The following is a 17,880-nucleotide window of genomic DNA, read 5'->3' as shown; positions in this document are numbered from 1 at the left end:
GATGTAATTTATTGATTCATTCATTCATTTATTAAATATATTTATTTATATTCTTTTTAAAATTTATTTTAATTATTTATGTTTATTCATTTAATTTTTATTAAATTTATTATTTATTATTTAATTAATTCATTTATTTAATTATTATTTATTTATATTATTTTTAAATTATTTTTAATTATGTACCTTTATTAATTTTTATGTAATTTATTAACTAATCTATTAATTTATTAATTCATTCAATTTATTTATTGTCTTATTTATTTATATATTATTTTTTAAATGTATTTTAATTATTTATTTTTAATTTAATAAAAACATTTTATGTAATTTACCATTAAATGCATACATTTATTTTATTCACTTAATTTAATTAATTTTAATCAAAAAATTCCAAATGAATCTTTAAAAAAATCAAAACACCCATTTAAGTTAAAAGTTGCATGATTTCATGCAACACACACAAGCACGCACGCTAAACACCCAGCCAAAATCCCCACGAGCAGCTTGAGCTGGACCCAGGAGATGCAGGATTGGAGATCTGCTGCAGGTTTGTGCCTTCAGGGATGAAATCTGTGCTCCGTAAATCCCACAGGTCGCACAAACACACAAACACACACAAACACAAACACACACACACACACACACACACACACACACACACAAACACACACAAAGAGAGCGTGTCCTGGAGCGTTCATGCATCTCTCCAACACTTGTAAATGCGCAGGGTGTTGTTTTTGGCCCGCTCTGCTCTGGTCTGGGTGAGATTTATGTCTCCAGACGTCTCACCATGTGAAGCCTTTGAAGCCTGAATCTCACAACGCTCCGACGCAACAAATAATATCACATACACTTAATTGCAGCGTTTCATTGAGCACAGCTGCTTTTCTGCTCGTATCTCTGTATTCCTGGCTCTATAGCACTATTATAACACGGCCAAACCCTGTGAGGTCATAATAACATCACGCCATCGCTAAACAACATGTGTTCTTCAGCAAGGAAAATAAAGTGTGTGCAAACTCTCGGGGTCTCTGAGGGTTTTTAATTATTTCGGTGGATGAAAATGTGGCTCTCTCTTCAGAAAGGGCCTGATATATAATGCATAAACCCTGGTGGTTTAAGTGCAGTGTTTGATATGAGGCTTGACTTTTTCCTCTTTTTCTTTGGTCTGATTTCTGGGCTGTTTTAATGACTGCAGAAACAAACTCTTTCTTTTCAGCTCAAAAAATAAAAGAAAGAAAAAAAAAGAACGAAGCCCTTGTGTATATAAAACTGATTTTATTTATTTAATTATTTAATTATTTCTTTAAGTAGAATGTGTGTATGTGTATAATTGTATTATTTAGATAAGTACATTTACATAAATTTAAGCTCTTGTGTATGTACAGCTAATGTAATTTATACTTTATTTATTTTTATTATTAATTTTAATTATTTATTTTTTATTAAATTATTTCTAACAATTTTTTCATGTGATTTATTTTTAAATTTATTTATTTTATTTATTCATTTTATTTATTTAATAATTTTTAAATTTTTTTTATTTTATTTATTCATTATTTATTTATTTGATAATAATTGTACTCTTCATTTTTATTATTTTTTATTATTTTTATGTAATTAATTAATTAATTTTATTATTTATTAATTACTTACTTTTTGTTTTTAATATTTAAAGTAATTTTAGTTTTTAGTTTTCATTAATTAATTTAACAAAATGTTAATGCAATTTATTGATTAATTGATTAATTTATTTTTTATTTACTTTTTTGTTTTTATTTTAAATTTTCTTACATTTATTTTTTGTTTTTTGTTTTATAAATTTTTATGTAATAATTAATTTATTTAATTTTTTATTCATTTATTCTATTCATTCGTTTATTTATTTATTTACTTATTTATTTTAATTATTTTAATTAATAAATTTTTTAATGCAATTACATAAATACATTTGTTTTATCCATTGATTGTATTCATTCATTTTATTCATTTACTTTTTTATATAATTGTATCTATTTTTTTCATTAAAAAATTCATGTAATTAATTATTTATTTATTTACTTATTAATTTTATTTATTTAGTAATGTAATTAATTTATATATTTTTTATTTTTATGTGATTTTTAAATATATATTTATTATTTTATTAATTAATTTTTTTTACGTTTTTATTATTGTTATTAATTTTTTATTATTTTCATTTATTTTTCAAGTAAATAATTACTTTATTTTATTAATTTATTTTTTATGTGATTTTTAAAATTAATCAATTAATTTTATTCATTCATTTTATGTATCAATTTATTCATTCATTCCTTACTTATCTATTTAAATTAATTAGAATATGTATTTAGAAAACTAAATTTCATAAAAAATAAAGGTAATATGCATAGTGAATTAGAAATAAAAACTGTATGTATATATATATATATATATATATATATATATATATATATATATATATATATATATATATAAAATATTATATATTTAAAACATTTTAAACAAAGGTATTATGTATACAAGCAAATGTAAATAAATACATAAAAACTAAACAATTTTGTAAATAAGAAGTAAATGCAAAATATTTATTTATTTAAATTAATTATTAAAAACATCTTTATTTGTTTATGAAATAATATATGATGCAAACACCCTGGTGGTTTAAAAGCAATGTTTGACATGAGGCTTGACTTTTTCCTCTTTTTCTTTCTTGTGATTTCTGGGTCGTTTTAATGACTGAAGAGCAGAAACAACCTCTTTCTTTCTCTGCAAAAAAAGAAGAAAAAGAGAAGCCCTTGTGTATGTGAAGTTGATTTTTTATCCGGCAATCAGATCGGCCCTCTATAAATAGACTGAGAAATGTGCGGCCGAAAGTATATCTAATCTTTAGCTCTTTCTGGGCCCCCAAATGAAATCTCAGATTAAAGAGACGCGGATCTCACAGAGTCATCAAGCTAAATGTTTACAAAATGTATGTAACCTGCGGAGCCATTACTGCTGCAAAACTGCTTCCATGTGGGCAGAAATGGAAATAATTGGCATCTTTGTTGGAGCTCTCATTACATGCATGTGGTGCTGAATTTGAGACGAGTGGGAAAAAACATGCATTTAACTCGAGATTATTTCTAAAAACATGCTAATGCTGTAGTGCTAACATGATGTTCATGATTTTGTTGTGAGTTAAATTCAGAAAAAGTGCACAAGTTTGGTACAAATGAAGAAAACATTAGTCCTGAATTGAAACAGAATCAATCACGAAACCAAACAACTAAAGCATTATTGGTAATCAGAGTTTGAGGAAGTTGAAAGAGATTTCAACAATCTTGCTAAGGTAAATAAGTTTATAAGATCACTTTACAATGCACAGAACAACAGACGATTGATACCCTGAACAACAGATAGAATAACACATCGATTGATCCCCTCTTACCATTAGTTTGCTAAGAGGGAATGATGCGCAACAAAGCCCCGCCTCCTACTAAATATTCAGTTTCAGTTGGAAGTACATAAAAAGAAATGATAGCTCCTCCCTTTAAGGACCAATAGCCCCACCCAATAGTCTGAAAGCACTGCCTTAAATTACCAATAGCCCCACCGAAAAGTTTCCTGACAACTTCTCCCTAGTGGAATGATAGCTCCGCCCTAAAGCAATGATAGCTCCTGCCTAAAAGACTGATAGCTCCGCCCAAAAGGTATGATAGCTCCTCCCTAAAAAACTGATAGCTTCTGCCTAAAAAACTGATAGCCCCACCGTAAAGCACTGATATCCCTGTCCTAAATAACTAATACACCCACCCTAAAGAACAGATAGCTCCTCCCTAAAAGACTGATAGCTATATCCCAAAGAACTGCTAGCTCCTCCCTGAAAGAATAATAGCTCCTCCCTAAAAGACTAATAGCTCCGCCCTAAAGGAATGATAGCACCTCCCTTTAAAGACTGATAGCTCCTCCCTTTAATACTGATATGTATTGATTGTGTCTTGGATTTCCGAGTTGGATGTGTATTTTTTAATAATTTTTTACATTTATAAATTGGATTGGTGTATTTACGGATCACATTTTAAAATTACGAAAAAGATTTGTGTTTTTTAATATATATTTTTTCATTTATAAATTGGATTGGTGTATTTACGAATCGCATGTAAAACTTACAAATTGGATTTGTGTATTTTTTAATAGTTCTTTTCATTTACAAATTGGATTTGTGCATTTACGAATCGCGTTGTAAACTTACGAATTAGATTTGTGTATTTTTTCATAATTTTTTTTTTTTTTACAAATTGGATTGGGGAATTTACGAATCGCATTTTAAACTTACACATTGGATTTGTGTATTTGTAAATTGTTTTTTAAACTTATGAACTTGACTTGTGCATTTACAAATCGTGTTTTAAACTTACGAATTGGATTTGTGTATTTTTTAAATAATTTTCTTCATTTACAAATTGGATTGGTGTATTTACGAATGGCGTTTTAAACTTACGAATTGTTTTTTTGTATTTACAAATTGTGTTTTAAACTTATGAATTGGATTTGTGTATTTTAAATAATTTTTTTTAATTTACAAATTGGATTGGTGTATTTACCAATTGTGTTTTAAGTTTATGAATTGGATTTTTTTATATATATATATATATATATATATATATATATATATATATATATATATATATATATATATATATATATTTGGACTTGTATATTTACAAATCGTGTTTTGAACTTACAAATTGAATTAGTGTATTTACGAATCATTTTTTGAACTTACGAATTTGATTTGTGTATTTTTGAATCGTATTTTGAATTTATGAATTAGACTTGTGCATTTACGAGTTATGTTTTAAACTTACGAATTGGATGTGTATTTTTAAACTGTAAGTTATGTTTTAAACTTACGAATTGGATGTGTATTAATGAATCGTGTTTTGAACTTACTAACTGAATTTGTCTTTTTACGAATCGTGTTTAAAACTTACGAATTGGATTTGTGTATTTACAAATCGTGTTTTAAGTTTGCGAATTGGATTTGTGTATTTACAAATCGTGTTTTAAGTTTACGAATTGGATTTGTGTATTTACGAATCATGTTTTAAACTAACCAATTGGATGTGTCCATGTAAACATAGTAGTTTATTTCAATGCAGTGGACAGAGAAACACACACACACAAACACACACAGTCTCTGCAGTCCAGCAAAAGTGTCCAGCGAGAGCTTCATTTAGCGAAGCGTGAGTGTATGAGGATCTGCTCACACACACACACATTATTCTCTGCCAGCGAGTGACCCCGGGGTCCCGGGAGTTACGGTGAGGCCCCAACGCCGTCAATTATTCACTGTCGCCGCCGCTGATAAAGAAAACCCTCCTTATCACTAACCGGACGCTCTTAAAAACTATTTACAGGACGGGCCCGCGAGCGCTGAATAATGCAGCTCTTCAACATAACACACAGCTGATTTCAGATAATACACGTGTTTTTATATGCTTATATTAATCACAAACATCACACTCCTGCAAGATGTATTACACTGCTCAGAAACTCTATTTTCCCTTTAAAATAAATAAATATATAAATAAACAGTTTTTTATTTTTAAAGTTTGTGTTTTCATTTTATTTACAATTTATTCATTTCACATAGTGGATTGACATTATTATATTAATATATTATGTATTATGTTATTTTTTTATCAATTACATCTGTACAGTTTTATTAATATTATTTTTATAATTTTAATTTGTTTAGTTATATTTAAGTTTTAATTTGAAATCAATCAATCGTTTGGTAACTATATATAGGTAAACTATTTAATACTAAACTATTTTAAATAATTTATTTTTAATAAACTTAAACCTACAGCATTTATTTAATAATAACATTATACTTTTTTATTGTTTTGCTGTTATATTTTGTATTTATTTATTTATTTATTTATTTATTTATTTATTTATGTTCAAATTAAAAAAAATTTGGCAAGTGTATATATATATATATATATATATATATATATATATATATATATATATATATATATATATATATATATATATATATATATATATGTGTGTGTGATTTCTCCCACGCGAATGCAAGGAGAACATGCAAAGAAAATAAATAAACGAACAAACATATAAATAAATAAATAAATAAATAAATAAATAAATAAATAAATAAATAAATAAATAAATTTATTTTAATCAATACTTTGAATAAAAATTTAATTAAAAACAGAACATTTAAGTTAAAAATTTTTATTCAAATTTCCACAAGACAAAAAGATAAAATCACTAAAAATTAGAAAAACAAAAGAAAATAATTAAAACTTTGCCAAAAATTACAACTGAAAAAATAAATAAATAATTCAAATCATATTAATTTAACACAGCTGCTCATATTCATTCATTCATTCATTCATTCATTCCCCTGCAACTTAGTCCCTTACTTATCAGGGGGCACCACAGCAGAATGAACCGCCAACTATTCTAGCATATGTTTTACACCGCGGAATGCCCTTCTGGCTGCAATTCAGTACTGGGAAACACCCATACACACACACACACACACACACACGTACATACGCGCACGCGCTCACACACACACACTATGGCCAATTTAGTTCATCAATTCCCCTATAGTGCATGTGTTTGGACTGTGGGGGAAACCGGTCACCCAGAGGAAACCCACGCCAACACAGGGAGAACATGCAAACTTCACACAGAAATGCCAACTGAGCCAGCCGAGACTCGAATTAGCGACCTTCTTGCTGAGAGGCGACTGTGCTAACCACTGAGCCACCATGCCGCCCATTCTATACTCCTATAATATAGTATATTGCTAATTTCACTATTATAAAGAAACACAATCCAAACTTTGTATTAAAAACAATATATATTAAAAATACAACTTTTTAATAAATAAACTTCCAGGACACATGATGATATTCAGCAAGAAACAGAAGATAATATGATCAAACGCAATCATCTCCAATAATGTCCCTCATTAATTTGTGTGATCATATTGGCGTTTGGTTTAGACTCGCTCAATCAGTCTCCACATAACTCAGTGGGCTTCAGTTTGCATGCACACAAATGAGTGTTTAGGTCTGGGTTGTTTGCGTTTGACCCTGCAGGGTTGTCTGTAAAGATGTTAAGCTTTGTGCCGGTTTCCCTCAGGACTGAGCAACTCAGCAGAAAACACAGCAGCGGCTCTTACTCTGACCATCCATCAGCACACACACACACACATCGCAAACACACTGCACTCACAGCAGCATGATGTATGTCCAGAGTCGCCGCTTACAGTTAATCAAGACATTACCCACAGGCCTGTGTACGCAACACACACTGTGCATGCACACACAAATACAACACACAAATACATGCTTGGCACACAAACATACCTTTACTGTGTTTATTTATTTATTTATTTATTTATTTATTTATTTATTTATTTATTTATTTATTTATTTTCAACAGAATGAAATAGTAATATTAACATTCTATATAATTAATAGTTAATAGTTGGCATTCTTATTAACAGTTAAACATTTACAATGATAGTTAAACATTCTAAATAATAGATAATATTATTAATATTATTATTAAAAAATATAAATAATAGTCAAAACACTTCGAATTATTCTTATATTATAGTTTGCAGTGGGGAGTCCCGTATTTTCTTTTTTTTTAGTTACTTATTTCATATATTGTTGGGTTTACAATCTTTAGTTTGAATCGTTTTGCTGACAAAACTACTTTATATTAATAAATACTTAATTTATATCTTCTTAAAGCTATGATTTGTATTGAAATAGAAACCGTAACATATATTTTAAGAAATGCTGGGTTATTTAAACCCAAACTGGGTAAACTATGGACAAACGCAAACATTGGGTTAAATTTGTTTCTATAATTTTAATAAAAAAATAACCAAACATTTGGTTCATTATTTATTATAACCAGTAATAACAAAATAACAGAAATAACAGAGCATGTTTAGTGTAATTGGGGGCTCGTCCGGGATACGAACCATAACAATAATGTTGTATTAGTGTTTTAAATGTAACATTCATTCATTAATTTCCTTCGGCTAAGTCTCTATTTCAAAGGTCGCCACAGCAGAATGAACCGCCAACTATTCCAACACGTTTTACACAGTAGATGCTCTTCCAGCTGCAACCCAGTACTGGGAAACACCCATACACTTTTACATTCACTCACACACACACTCATACACATAGACAATTTAGTCCATCCAATTTACCGATAGCGCATGTGTTTGGACTGTGCGGGAAACTGGAGGAAACATGAAATATTTTGAATTTAAAAAATGCTTGTGTACAGTACACATTTATAAGATCATCCATCTATTATATAAAAACTAATACAAAAACAAACAACTAAAATACTAAATACCAAATAAATGTTTGTAAAACTTATTTAAATCTGTAGCTTGTTGTTATTTATTAGGCAAATAAATTTGGACATTTGAATTTAAAAAATGCAATAATAATAATTATTATTCACAATTTCTCAGTTGCAGGCTAGTATTAAAATAAGCTTTGATATGGGCTGATTTTGGTGAGTGACATTTTTTGATTGGTCATTTCGTGCTTCAAAAGTGAAGTCTATAGTGATTAATACTCGAAAAATTTCTTTTTTTAACATTACAACAGACAACTTGTTGAGAAAACCACCAGAAAAAAAGCCTCAGAAATCCAGCAAAGATAAATGAATTTTCTTATTCATTTATTTTTTATGGGTTTTAGAGGCTTTTTTCTGGTGGGTTTCTGGGTCATTTGAACCCCCCACACCCCCCACCTGGAATAGTGGGATATTTTGGACCAAAGTTTGCACTCTCACTTCTGTAAAAAAGTAGAAAAAAAGAATAATTGCCCTATTGAATAAATGAATAATACCAGTGGAATCTGCAATTCAGATGAAGATAAAACACTAGAAAAGCTGCTCCTTATTGCCATTTTTCAAGATGCATGCGTGCATTTGAATGCATTAACTAAAGTCAGCATGCTTCGGTGTGCAAACACATTATTCACCAGTATCATCACTGTACACTAATAATGTTTGTTCACCACAAAATCTCTCATTAGTTTACATTTACAATAAACATAATACATGCAAAAATGTTCTTACTGTTTTTCTAACATTAAAAATTTTACTTTAGAATTTTTTTTGAATGTAAAAAAATTTCAAATTTAAAAGTTGTACATTACTTTATGCACAAAAAATCACTTTATAATATATTTGCATCAATTTTATTTAATAATTTATAATTAATAATTAAGTACTTTCAAAAGCAACAGTTATATAATCATTATTATTGTTATTACACTGAACAAGTAAAACAAAAACATGATTAATGTTACAAAAATATTCTGTTCGTCTTAAATCAAGAAAGTTAAAAGTGGCAAATTTAAAAATCAAAAGTTACAACATTAGCAAATAAACAAAAAATATTGCTTTTAAATATATTTGCATTTTTTTCTGAAGAATTTTTGTAATTGTTTAATATTTACATTATTATTATTAAATTTATCATTACATTCTAATCAAGTAAAATATTTTACTTACCTAATAATAAACAAAAGTTATTATATGCTTCAAATGTGTCACTGCTCTGAAGCAATATGCATTGTAAAAAGCGCTTCACAAATAAATATATTCATTACAAAATGTTATATTGTATACATTTTTTTGTCTTTTTTTATATTACCAAAAAAATAACAAAATCAAAAAAAAAAATAAAATAAAAAATAAAAAAAATAAAAAAACAAAGCAAAACAAAATAAAACAACAAAACAAAGCAAAAAACAAACAAACAAAAAAACAAAAAAATAAATAAAAAATAAATAAAAAAATAAAAAAATCTAAACAAAAAAACAAGACAAAGCACAACAAAGCAAACCAAAACAAAGCGAAGCAAAACAAAGCAAAGCAAAGCAAAGCAAAGCAAAGCAAAGCAAAGCAAAGCAAAGCAAAGCAAAGCAAAGCAAAGCAAAACAAAAGCAAAGCAAAGCAAAGCAAAGCAAAGCAAAACAAAAGCAAAGCAAAGCAAAGCAAAGCAAAGCAAAACAAAAGCAAAGCAAAGCAAAGCAAAACAAAACAAAACAAAACAAAAAAAACAAAAACAAAACAAAAAACATTTAGTGGATTATGGACAAATTAATTATTCACCTAAAGAACGACAAATATTGCAAAATAAACATTGTGAATTTGGACACTCATCAATATCAGTTCCAAAGCAGTGGACCAATCAGAAGAACTTGGGGGACAAATCAAAAGAAAATAGAATCGGAATCAATAAAAATCTAATTTGGCAAGCTTCTATTTAAATTAGCAAGTTGGCTTGGCAACTGTTTTATTTGATAGCAACATGTGGTAGGAGGCACTTTTTAAGTCTGCATGAACCGGAAGTTGCAGAGACTTTTATTTCTGCACGTTGATGTACTTTCAACTGAAACTGAATATTGAGTAGGGGGCGGTTCTTTCTTTTTGTGCATCATTCCCTCATAGCAAACTAACAGTCAGAGGGGCTTGGCTAAAGTTATAGATATACAGTTGCTATGGAAATCCTCAGGTTGACACCAACAGAATGAGCCAATCCAAACACAGAAGCAGATGCTCAGACTTAAAAATAAACATTGCAAATTTGCAGATGACCAATCAGAAGAACTCAGAGGCGAGGCAAGTGTCACAAGCTTTTGTTTACATGTTCAAGTTGGAATGACAACTGTTTAAATGATGACAACACGGCGCTTTTTAAGGTCTGCGTTAACTTGAAGTTGATAAGGCTTTAATTTCACCATGTTGATGTACTTCCATCTTAAATTGAATATTGAGTAGGGGGCGGGGCTTTCTTTCTGTGCATCAATCTCTCATTGATGCTCAGATTTTAAATGAAGATACCAGCAGGGAACAGAGAACAAAATAAACACTGCTAATTTGCCTCTCAATGTCAGTTCCAAAGCAGTGAACCAATCAGAAAAACTCGGAGGCGGGGCAACTGTCACAAGCTTCTGTTTACAGGAACAAGTTGGCATGGCGAAAATGTTTAATGTTTATTATTAATAGGATTATTAATTATTAATAAAAGGCAGCACGGTGGCACAGTGGGTAGCACAATCGCAAAAAAAAAAAAAAAAAAAAAAAAAAAATCGCTGGTTCGAACAAGGCTGGGTCAGTTGGCATTTCTGTGTGGAGTTTGCATGTTCTCCCTGTGTGTGAATGAGTGTGTTAGGTGTTTCCCAGTACTGGGTTTCAGCTGGAAGGCAATCCGCTATGTAAAACACATGCTTGATAAGTTGGCGGTTCATTCCGCTGTGTCGACCCCTGATTAATAAATGGACTGAGCCGAAACGAAAATGAAGGAATGAATAATATTTGATGTCAACATGGCAGAGAAAGTATTTCTTTTAATTATTCCAGAACTTCCTGTCTTGTATTTTACGACGCAATATGGATGGCCCCGGGAACGTTTCAACGACAAATACTGTATTGTTAGCTGATATAAAGCGAAGCGTTCAGGGGTTTCTCCTCCTCTAAATGTGCTCTACGTCCAGTAAAAACACTCGGACACCTGCTCGCATTTTAATTGAATCCAGCCTTTGTTTTTCCTTTTAAATCAGGTGAGCTCCACATTTCCATAGAGCCCTATGAGAGAGAGAGCGAGAGAGAGAGAGAGCGGCCCCGGGCCCCGCACACAAAACAAATGACCAGCTTGTGTGATAAATGGTTCTATTAGCAATCCAGATTGTGAAAGTCAGATAGAAGCGGCCGAGGCGAGCGCCGGCACATTTATTTCCCCCTCCGCACACAAATAGCTTGTTTTTTTTTTTATGTGTAAGTAACATATTAAAAGTGTGCATTAGGCATGTTGTCTGCCGGAGAGGGATAAATAACGGAGGACAGGGCGTATAAAGCTGCGCTGGTTTTAATAGTGTGTCTCGGCGGTGGGCAAACGCTGACCGTAAAGCGCAGGATTAAAGACAGGCTCCGGGTTCAAGGACCTGCATATTCACTTATCAGAGTCTTATAAAGCGCATTAAAGCCTGGAGTAATTGGTGTGTCGAGGAGAGCCGGCTAACAGCTGAGGCTCCGCTGATAAAATACTGTGGTTATTTACTGTAACTCCATTCAGAAACACTGAACATCCAGAATGAGGAACTGTGGCTTTGGTTGAGCTGCTTAAAGGGGCAGTTCACACAACAACTCATAATTGCTCATTATTTACTCTCCTCAGTGTTAATAGATAATAATTTATTAGCAATTACCAGGTCCAGACAGAATATGTAAAGAAATGTTGCAGTGCAAAATTTCATTAAAAGATTTGCATATTTTTGCTGAATGATTTTGAGAGTAAATAAAATCATGAAATAAAAATTATATTAAAAAACTTTTACATTTCCGTTATACAATGCAAATAAAAATGAAAAAGGTGGTTTGCTTTTTCCAGGCTGGAGGAAAGTCCTTAACCCAGGTGGAGGAGTTCAAGCATCTTGGGGTTTTGTTTATGAGTAAGGGAAGGACCGAGCATGAGATTGACAGGCGGATTGGTGCACTGGCACCAACAGTACCGGTCAAACTACATTCCTACTCTCACCCATGGTCATGAGCCTTGGGTCATGACTGAAAGTACAAGATCTCAGGTACAAGCGGCCGAAATAAGTTTTCTTCGCAGGGTGGCAGGGCGCACACTTATAGACAGGGTGAGAAGCTCTGAAACCCGGGAGGAGCTCTGAGTAGAGCCGCTGCTCCTCCACATTGAGAGATGTCAGCTGAGGTGGCTCGGGTATCTGTTTCGGTTGCCTACATAAGGAGGTTCCAGGACACGCTGGAAGGACTATGTCTCTCAACTGGCCAGGGAACACCTCAAGATCCCCCCGGAAGGGCTAAAGGAAGTGTCTGGGGAGAGGGAAGTCTGGGATTCTCTCCTGAGACTGCTGCCCTCACGACCAGGCCCCATACGAGCAGTAGAAAATGAAATGAAAATAACAACGCAAGTCCAATTAAATCCACTTGTGTGGTAAACAAAGTAAGTCTCTCAAATACCATATCTACTATATTTATAAAGCACAACAACAGTGAGGAATAGATTTTTTGAATCAAATATATCTATTCCAGAACTAGAAAAAAGAATCAGAATCAATCAATCAATCAAAAAAAAAAAAGATTCAAACAGCCCTACTGAACTCCATAAAGCCTTAGAAAATAATTGCATCAGCTGTGAGGAATTGATGAATCAAGTCTCTCAATTCCAGATCTTAAACCAGAATCTTGAATCAGATAACTCCAAAAAGCTTCATAAAAAGAATCACAAGAATTCCAGAACTAGGAATCACAATCGATGTCAAAAAACTTTGAATCAAATAGCACTCATTATATGATAACTGATTATAGCTCTTTATAACTCGTTATGATAACTCATTATAGCCTCATCAACAGTGAGAAATCGATTCTTTGAATAAATTCTACTGATTTCAAAACTGAGAATCAGATTCAAAATCAATTGAAATTTTTTATTGAATCAAACATCTCTACTGACAAACTGATTGAAAAATCAAAGAAAACAGATTAAAAATCAAAATCAATTTTTAAAAATACTGTGATTCAAAAAGCACTAGTTAATACTGCATGAAAAAAAAATAAAAATCACAAGAACCAGATCTCAAGAACTAGGAATCAGAATCAGAATCAGTTCCAACAAAATTTGAATCAAACAGTCCTACTGATAACTCCACTGAGCCTAAAGTAATAAAACAAATCATAAGAACTAGAAGTCCAGAATAAGGAATCAGAATCAATTCCAAAGAAGTTTGAATCAAACTAATTATAGCCTCATAAAATGAATCACATGAACAGTGAGCAATCGATTCTTTGAATAAATTCTTTTGATACCAAAAGTAAGAATCAGACTCGGAATCAATTACTAAAAAATGAATCAAACATCACTATTAATAAACTCCATAAAGCTTCATAAACAGAGTTTTCAAATAAAGTCTATTGGTTCCAGAACTGGGAATCAGAAACAGATTTGGAATCAGAATTATTTTAAAAAAGGTTTGAAAAAAGTCTCTAGTTATTACTTCATTAAGCTTCATGAAATAAATCACAAAAACTGGAATTCCAGAACAAGGAATCAGAATCTAAATCAAATACAACAAAATGTTGAATCAAACAGCACTACTGATAATTCCATATAGCCTCCTAAAAGGAGTCACAACAACAGAGAAATTGACTCTTTGAATAAATTCTATTGATTCCAAAACTAGAATCTGAATCAGAATCAATTACAAATGAAAAATGAATCAAACATCAATACTGATAACTCCAAAAAAGCTTCATGAACAGAATCTTTGAATCAAGTCTATTGATTCTAGAACTAGAATTCCAAAAAAGTTTGAATCAAACAGCCATACAGATAACTTTATTAAGCCTTATAAAAGAATCATATCAACAGTGAGGAATCGATTCTTTGGATCAATTCCATTGATTCCATAACTAGGAATCAGAATCAATTTCAAAGAAGTTTGAATCAAACAGCATTGCCGATAACTCATTATAGCCTCGTAAAAAGAATCACAACAACAGTGAGCAATTGAATCTTTGAATAGATTCTATTGACTCAAAAACTAATTAAAAAAGTTTGAATCAAACAGTGATATCTCCTTAAAAATTCAAAAAAGGAATCACAAGAACTATAAATCAGAAACAGATTCAGAATCAGAATCAATTCCAAAAAAAAGGTTTCATTCAAAAAGCACTACTTATTAATTAATAAAGCATCATAAATTTAATCACAAAAACCCGAATTCCAGAACTAGGAATCAGAATCTAAATTAACTTTAAACATTTTAATCAAACAGCACTAGTGATAACTATATTAAGCTTCATAAAATAAAGAATAAGAACTAGATTCCAGAATTACGAATCAGAATCAATTCCAAAGAGGTTTGAATCAAACAGCAAGAGTCACAACAACAGTGAACAATCTAGTCTTTGAATAAATTATATTAACTCCAAAACTAAGGATCAAAACTGGAACTCCAAAAAGATTTTTTTTAAAATCACAAGAACTAAGAATCAGAAACAGATTCAGAATCAAAATCAATTCCAAAGAGTCTGAATCAAACAGCCCTACTGATAACTCCTTAAAGATTAAAAAAAAAGATTCATGAGAACTAGGAATCAGAAATAGAATCAGAATCAATTACAAAAAAGTTTGAATCAAACAGCACTAGTAATAACTCTTTATTTAGCCTTATAAAAGAATGACAGCAACAGTAAGGAATTAATTCTTTGACTCAATTGAACTGATTTCAGATCTAAGATTCAGAATTGAAATCGGAAGCGCAATCAATTCCAAAGAAATATTGAATCAAACAGCATTACTGATATCTCTTTAAAGCTTCATATAGTTTGAGCAGTGAATCTGAATCTCCAAGCCGACTCTTCTGAATCTTCTCCCCCTGCAGCTGAAAACTCCTAATATTAAAGACGCAGGAGTGAAAATCAGACTGAATAAACCCTGCCGTTCAGCCGTCTTGTTTCCGCTGTGTGGCCTAATTCTGCTCTGCTTTCTTCCACAGATCCTCCATTCCTCTTTTCTTGACAATGGCAGGCCACCAAACTCCTCGATGAATGTAAAAGAGCAGAGAGTTTTCCATTTCAAAGCTGGATGTGGGATGCTGTCGCTTTCACTAATTCATAACACTTCCACTCTGGAGGACTGAACCAGCTCTTCTGCTTCATTATTATTACGCTTTTATGCCTCTGATAAAGACCAGCAAACTCATAAGACATCAGGGTTTTGTTATTATAATAATATTTTTTATTATTATTAGTACTATTATTATAGCAATAATAACAATAATGATAATAATAATAATAATAATAATAGCAATAAATACTACTACTACTACTAATAATAATAATAATAGTAATAGTAATATTATTAGCAAAAATATTATTATTGTTATGATTATTCATATTCATATTAATAGTAATAGTAATAATAAAGAGCAATAATAATAATAATAATAATGAATAGCAATAAAGATAAAAAGAATATTAATAGTATTATCATTATTGTTAATTTAATAATAATAATATTCATAATATTATTAATAATAATAATAATAATAATAATAAAAATAATGCTATCATTATTATTGTTATTATTATTTCTTGATATTCTTCTTCTTCTTCTTCTTTTTATTATTATTATTATTATTGCAAATTTTATTAATAATAATAATAATAATAATAATAATACCATTAATATCATAATCATTATTATTATTATTAACAATAAAAATTATATCAATAATAATAGTAACAATTATACTAGCAATAATAAAATAATAGCAATAATAATAATAATAATAATAATAATAATAATGTATTCAAAAGTTAATTAAAAACATAATATATTATGAAATATTAAGCATGAATGAGTATGAATAAAATCAAAACCTTTATCAATATCATATTAACATTTTATATTTTCAGAACTTATGGCTTAAAAACCTAAATATATATTTAAAAGAAAAAATAATAATACTTATAATGATGTAAATATTCGTTAGAAAGCTAGAAAAAAACAATAACCAAAAATATAAAAAAGCAATATGTATTTTAATAAAAAATAAATAATATTTATTTAGCATGATTCATTTCAGCAATTATGTCAATAATAATTTTAGTAGTTTAAGTTAAGTAATTTTCTATAGTTGATTTGTTTAACGGCGTTGATAATATTTACTTACATGTTTTAAACTAATATATAATATAATAAAATATATAACTAGTATAATATATTTTAAAACTATTTAGCATGTAATAAAACACTAAATATCCATAAAAACGCGTCTATAAATATCAATATTAAGTCTTAGTATAAACTTTATTTACCAAAACATGCACAGAAATAAAACAAAGCAAAATAAAAATACAGAATCAGATTTTTTTTTTAAATGAAAAAAAAAAAAAAAATATATATATATATATATATATATATATATATATATATATATATATATATATATATATATATATATATATATATATATATATATATATATATAAATTAATTAATTAAATAAGATTTCTTTAGCTGTATTTCAGTTACCAAAAAAACAATTTCAATAGTTTCTTTTTTCTACTAGTTTTTAGGTAAACAACAAATTGAAAATGTTTATTTAACAAAACTATATAATTAAAAAATACTTTTCAATGTAGGAAAAATACAAAATGTGTCTAAAACTCTTGCGAAAATCTGAGAAATTGTGACCTTACAGATTTATCATCATGAATTACACTACATCAGTAACATCAGACAACAGTAATATCACAATTGCTGTCTTCAGGCCTGCCGGAGCTTGACCTTTAACCTGCGGCTCTTTCGGTCCATCTTATCAGGGATAACGGCACACAATCGCGGCGCTTTATCTTTCAAATGTATATTTCATGGGTTTATTCTCTTCCTCAGTGCTGGAAGTGTTCAAGCTCTCGGCAGGAGAGATAAATAACTCACACCAGCAGCAAAACAGCATGTGTTTCACATTAAACCTCGCAATCTGCAACCCCAAATCACATTTGCTTAGCACATATCAAGCTTGAAAATAATGAAATATATATATACTATATAAAATATATACAAAAATATTTTTTTAAATAAAACTGTATTTAAAAATGGAATAAAACTGAGTTAAATAAATATTTTGAAATTATATAATCTTTTAAAAATGTAAAATACACATATAAAAATATATAAATATATAAAAATATAATAACAACATGTAATGTAGTATAAAAATCCAATAGAAATTCAAAGTTAACAAGAAAAAAAGAGCTAATAAAATA

The 17,880-nt window shown here is 29.6% G+C and overlaps 2 protein-coding genes across 4 annotated transcripts in view; one reads left to right on the top strand and one right to left on the bottom strand.

Annotated features, from left to right (window-relative positions):
* Positions 1 to 17,880, top strand: part of tmem63bb (transmembrane protein 63Bb) — a 476,742-nt gene that overhangs the window by 84,888 nt on the left and 373,974 nt on the right. The gene's annotated exons all lie outside the window — the stretch shown is intronic.
* gli2b (GLI family zinc finger 2b) overlaps positions 1 to 17,880 on the bottom strand; it is a 163,407-nt gene that overhangs the window by 115,563 nt on the left and 29,964 nt on the right.

The sequence above is a fragment of the Danio rerio genome, chromosome 11 (assembly GCF_049306965.1).
Source record: "Danio rerio strain Tuebingen ecotype United States chromosome 11, GRCz12tu, whole genome shotgun sequence".
Lineage (NCBI taxonomy): Eukaryota > Metazoa > Chordata > Actinopteri > Cypriniformes > Danionidae > Danio > Danio rerio.
Note: the sequence above shows the minus strand (reverse complement) of the source record. Positions and strands in the feature narration are given on the sequence as shown.